Genomic DNA, 6613 nt, shown 5'->3' with positions numbered 1-6613 from the left:
TTAAGGAGGATGATCAGGAAGTCCTCATTGAAAAGATGACATTTGTACAATGTCCTGAAGATCAAAGCACGTTCCTGTGGCTACCTAGAAGAAGATACCTAAGGTGATGTAATTACCATGGCAATAACCCTGAAGCAGGAGCGTGCTTGGCAGTCAGTGTAGATATGGTGACAAGAACAGGTGGAGAAAACCAGGAAGGATGTCAGGGGAGGACGTGGTTATGAGCATCTGTAGAAACTTTTAGGCCACTGCAAGGACACTGGCTTCTGGTTTTAGTAAGATAGGAAGGCATTAAATATGATAAGAGGAATGTGAATATTTTTAAGAATAGAATTAAACATGCAGTACAGGAAAGAAAGCCAAAAGCACTGAGAGCCAGCATTGAGACTGTTGTATTCTCAGGACTCTAATGCAGGAGAGAGGTGGTTATGGAATGGCCAGGGCCATAGCCATGGATAGGAGAAATAGTGACAATGCATTTTAAAGGTGGAATCAAGGGAGTTACTATCCATATGGGATCAGACAGCAGGAGAAAAATAGGAAACAGAAATTATGAGATGATTTTTAACCTGAGCAACTAAAGAGATAGAAAAGACTGAAGGGAAAGGAAATTTCTGGAAGCAGGTGGGTAATGGGGGGTAGTGAGAAGTCAGGAATTCAGTTGTGGAAATGTTAAATTTCCAATTTTTGCTTTTAGACAGTCAAAAGGAGATATTAAGTCGGGATCTTGGATCGGAAATTATGTGTATGTGAGCATTTTAGATCTTCCATCAATGAATTGGCAATTAGTAGATAGACATGCAGATCAACAGGCAGTGTGTAAGGCCATGGTGGTGGATGGCATCACAAAGGCCAGGGATTTCGGTTGAGAACAAACCAGGAGCAGGGACAGAGTCCCCAGGGACTTCAGTTAGAAGTTGAGAAACCAGCTGGAGATCAAGATAGAGTTACAATACATGTGTATTTTCTTAAAAGTCTAAACAAGGGCATTCTGTCTTTTCAGTCCCAAGGAGATAGAGGATCTGCAAAATGGCAGATCCATGAGAATGGAAGAGTCTAGAACTGGGCATCATTCACTGTCACACCCATGAGAATCATGAAACTGTGGGAGACATTAGTCATTTCAATGGCCAAACCCTTTTAGCTTATTCCAGGAAAAGATGTAAGGTAGCACTTGAGATAGATCAATAACCCAAATAAGTAATGGAGACATCAAGCTAGCTCAGTCACCAAAGCATTCATAATCATTCAACTAATAGTGACTGAGAGCCAGCCGTGTGAGTCATTGTCCCAGGTATGGAACTCATACTATTTACTAAATTCAGAACCTATTGTGCATTCTGCAAATGCAAAAAAACTTCTTTAAGTATACTTTATAATTATATGGCACCCTGCACACTAATGGCCAAACCATTTTGGATCACTTAGTATACGCCAAATACTACATAAAGATTGCATTTTTAAAAGATGACTGCAGTAATATCATCCTGCAATGTAACCAATTAGGTACATAAGTTAAGAACCCTCTATGCGATTTCACTCCTAGAATTTGATATATATCCCCTGATATTTGAATCTTCTCTGCTGAGGTAACAGACATCCCCAGCTCCTAAACCATAGAATCTATGAACATAATAAAATAGTTTTAATTTCATGCCACTAAGTTTTAGAGGAGGTTTATTATGTAGCAGTAGATGACTAGACAGATATGTTAATAATTTTGACACATTATCCCAATCTTCAAAAGAAACTTATTTGCTATACATTAACTTCTGCATTTACAATGGGAATCTATTCTTAAGAATGATTAATGCAGCTAATAAATAATAGAATCACAATTCAAACACAGATTCAGATTTAGAAATTATAGAGACAGCATTATGACACATTCCATGTGCAAAACACTCTGCTAGGCACTAAAGAAATATGAAATAAATATATGAGCTCATGTCTGAGATTTCTATAAACAAAATAAGGAATTGAAATGTATATGTGACAATTTGGCTCATCACAAAACTTAAATTTAGACACCTGGAAAATAGTTCATTCATTCATTAATCAATTATTCAGTAAGTGGCCCCTGGGTGCCTAAAATTGTATTAATCAGGGAACCGATAGCATAGACAGAACAAGAAGCAATGTAATGAAAGAGAAGACACTTTCACAAATTACCCATGTGTATTCTATTCTAGGAATAAGATATCTAAAACACAGTGTTTATAAAAGAAAAATAGTGTAGTATGTTTGAAGGCTTGTGAAAATGGCTCATTAAAGTGATACATGACTCACACACAGATTCTAAAAGATTACATAAAGCATGGAAGAAATGACTAAAATGGGGACATATGCTCCTGGGCGGAAGAGGAAAGAGGAGATGCAAGGAGGAAGAATAAGTTGAAAACAGTGTGACACATGTGGTCCTCAGAGCTGCTCATGTTTAGAGCAATGGTTTACACGTGTAGACTTAAGATTATCTCAGGCGTCTTTTAAATTTTTATCTACAAAAATCTACACAAGAGGTTCTGAGGAATTTTAAAAAAGGATTTTTCATAGTGCTGGGAAAGCAAGGATGGCCTTTTAAGAGATGGAAAATGTTTCTGTCTCTTCTAGATCTTTTCTGTCAAATGGCTTGTATTTACTTTTTATCACTCTAAGGGAAGTCCAAGGAATGCCCAAGTCAGAACATGGTAACCAGAGTTTGGGCCTCCTGCAGTTTTGCCCTGAGACTCTCAGGAGACTCTCTATGCTGGGACAGATTACCTTATCACCACCAGCTTTCATCTCAACTCTTTAAAGTGTTTTTCCATTAGTTTGGTTTGAGTTTTGTTTGTCTTTTTGTAGAGCTGGGGATCAAACCCAGGGCATCATGCAGGCTACGAAGGTAGCTTTACCACTGAGCTAGACCCCAGCCCATAGCTCACTAAAGATCACTCCTGTGTGTGTGTGTGTGTGTGTGTGTGTGTGTATTTCTTTAGTCCATTGGTATGTAACAGAAATGAAATCTTTGTGTCATCCACTTTCTACCTTAAAAACATAAAATTGCTGTGTTTGTTACAATTTGCCATTAAATGACTACTACAATTTTATATAATACAAATGCATTTATTTTAAACATTTTCAACCATGAAACTAAACTCCTCACAGAGGCATTCATTAATCCACATATCTCCAAGATACTGTATCTTTATTTAGCTTGAGCATTTGGTTCTTAAAAATTAAGTCTCACTGGCTTACATTTTAGCATTGCTGCAATATTTGAAAATAAGCAGAAGGTTTGTAAACAGGGGGTTTAAAAAAATTAAAATCTAAATTCCTAGCTGATGAGGGAGTGCCAACCAACATATGGCAGGATCAATGTTGAGTCTCATTTTATTTGATCTAGCTTATCCACACACTGAATGGGGAGGTGGAGGAGTTTCATAACTAAAAGTTAATTTACAAAATGATTAAGGTAATGGTTACCTACCTAAGCTTCCTCTTTTTTCAGATTATTTTCTTCCACCCACACACCAAGAAACAGGAAGAATAATAACCACTTAACTATAATATTCATATTGGTACTATTAGTACACTAATGATAAATTTATGTTGACCTTTGGACCATAATTTAAAGTACTCTCTTTGCTGTGTTGATTTTTTTCTTCTCATATTGCCATCTTAGCGTAGAATGTTTGACAACCATTTGTGAAGCATTTCTTATTGGATTCAAAACCAAATAAGATGCAGTTCCTTCCTCAAATTGTAATTAAACAAAATATGGCAGGCATAAATAAATAAATGTGTGCACTGAAAGCCACAGTTTCCTTAAAAGCACAAAAGGAAATAATAGGCCACAACACTAAAGTACATAATTGATGTTACCCTGGAAAGTATCAGGAAGAGTTTTGCAAAGGAAGGGGCTTTTGAGTGGTCTACAAAGGAATATGAGGCAGATGTGGAGACACAGAGCAGCCCAGGCTGCTTCTGTGGGAGAAAATGTATGTGTTGGGGCTGGGGGTTTGTGTATGTGGGTGATGTGGTGTGTATGTGTGTGTATGTGTGTGTGTGTGTGTGTGTGTGTGTGTATATATATATATATATATATATATATATATATATATAAAACATTACATGTGATGCATAGGTTATATATGTAAAATGTATTATATATACATGAATAAATATAATAAATGAATGTCTTACAAACATTTATAAATACATACACATCCACAGATACATGTGTGTATTTTGTAGGAAGGCAGCCATTTTCACAGCCTATGAATGTTATTACACATCCCTTCTCTGGCCCTCCATTTCTGACTTGACCCACAGTTTTGTTTTTTAAAATGTTTACTGTCATATTGAAAGCAAGATAGTACCCAGAAAATATTTAAAATTTAAAATGTGTAATTTTACTTTTAATTCATTTACGTATAAATCTACAAATACATATATTTTAAAAAACATCACCCTGTCATTTCATTGTTTTGTAGAGTTAAATGCAATAACTTCAAATACATTGGTGCCACCTCGTGGTTCTTTTCTATATGACAGCCTACTGATAAATTCATTACTTTTTCCTTTTGTTGTAGAAAACTTTAAAAATACTGTACTAAAGTATCTGCTCAACGACAATTTATTTTATTAAGAATTACATTGGAACAATAAATATATTTAGTCACTGGGTTCATCACAAAATGGGCATTTTCATAAAGGGCTTAATTTCTAAAATTGTACATTTGAAGGGTCTGGCACTGATACACAGACATAGCATGAAGCATGGATATAGAACCCTGAATGGAAATCATGTCTGTGTCTTTACTAACTTTTGTGGGGAAAAAAAGAATTTTACTTTATTGACTACTGAATGATATCATTTGCTTGGGAAAGTAAAAGAGGAATATCTGAAGAAAGGATCATTGCAACAAGTAATTTTTCTTGCTTAATCATAAACTAGGCAATGAATAAATATTTGGGAATCCTTCACCAACATTGGTTCAGCACTGTTGGGAGGTAGATTGTGTATCTGTACTTAAACCTCAGAAGCTCTGTGCCACACACAAGTGGCCCCTCAGACAGCATGCCCTACTTCTTTCTGCAGAAGACCGAACAATAAATTCCAGAAACAGGCTGCTTTGACTCATGGCATGTTTTCACTATGGAGGAAAATAGTTGCATTAAACTGGGGAAGATTCATAATGAATGGATAGGAAACGGCCCCACAGGAACCCACTTAGTAAATATGAGGTCTGACAAGGGTATTTGGTAAACAACTCTGTGAAACAAGACTCTGAATCTCTGGAGTGATCTATGACCCTGTCCAAATTAAGACAATCCATGAAGCTAGCAAACAAAAATAAATTGTTTTTACTTTGCCTTGGCTCTTTGGGATCATCTGACATTGATTTGATTCAATTTTGTTACAGTGCAAATATATTAAATTATTATATTTCAGAAGGAATCAAAACATTTTTAATTAGAAAACACTTCTTGGGGATTTATCACCATCCTGAGGATGCTAAGCATTATATTGACAGGCTCTACATGTAACTGTCAAGAGATGAAGAATCTAAATAAGTAGCTGGCTAGTTTGAGATCTATAGAGCAATCTTTTCCAATGTTTGATCGAATTGTCTAATTTACATTTTATGGAGGGAAAAAAAAAGAGCCTCTGATGTCTTTTAATAAGTAATAGTTTCAAAAGCAGAACTCACTTTACGTAAACTTGTCTTCCCATCTCCCCTTACTTTTCCTCTCTTGCTTGTGGCACTTGACAATACCTACAAATCCATTCAGGCCCCCTACCATACAAGGAATTCACTATCTACCTAGAGAGACAATTTACAGTACTGTAAAAATGTACGCAAAAGGTTCATAGAAAACAAAATAAGGAAATAACTAGAAAAATTAAAGAATGCATTGCCTGAGTTCTGAAGGAAGGGTAAGAATGATCCAAGAGAAGAATAGAAGAAATTTCCAGTCAGTGGCAAGAGAATGTGGAAAATCTTGAGTGTATGAAGAGAAGGAGGGCTAGTGAGTGCCAGCCCCACATGATGAAGACAACAGGTTTTTGAGAAAGTAGGATTGAAGTCATACAATCAACCTAGATTGCTAAGTGAGTGACTATCAAACTCTCCCACCGTGTCTGACCCTCCTCCTGATGCTTGTTCTACCCTAACCTCAGACATTAAAGGCTTACAGTGAACACTGCATCTTCTGTTCCAAACAACTGTGTGTCTCTCTATCACTATTTCAATCTCAAAGTCATTTTGACTGTTTTCTTCTTTCAGATTTCCCTGCTACCACACAAATCAAATCAATTACTAGTTCCAAATTTTCCTGAGCAAAATTTCATTGACACTTTTTTTTTACACAGATTCCAACTATTATCATCCAGAAACCTTATTCCTGTTCACCTCCCCTAACTGGTTTCTCAACCCTGTGTCCTGCTCTCTTCCATTGTTCCTGCACATTGCCACTGCACAAATCAAACATATTACATTGTTTGCTGTGGTTTTATATGCAAAAAAAAAAAAAAAATCCAATGACAGAAAAAAAGAAAAATCTAATCTTGGCATTCAAGGCTCCCAAAATATGGTCCTAAGCTATCTCTTTAATTCCATTTAATAACATG

The sequence above is a fragment of the Marmota marmota genome, unplaced genomic scaffold (genome assembly GCF_001458135.2).
Source record: "Marmota marmota marmota unplaced genomic scaffold, marMar, whole genome shotgun sequence".
Taxonomy (NCBI): Eukaryota; Metazoa; Chordata; class Mammalia; order Rodentia; family Sciuridae; genus Marmota; species Marmota marmota.
This window is presented reverse-complemented; position numbering follows the sequence as displayed.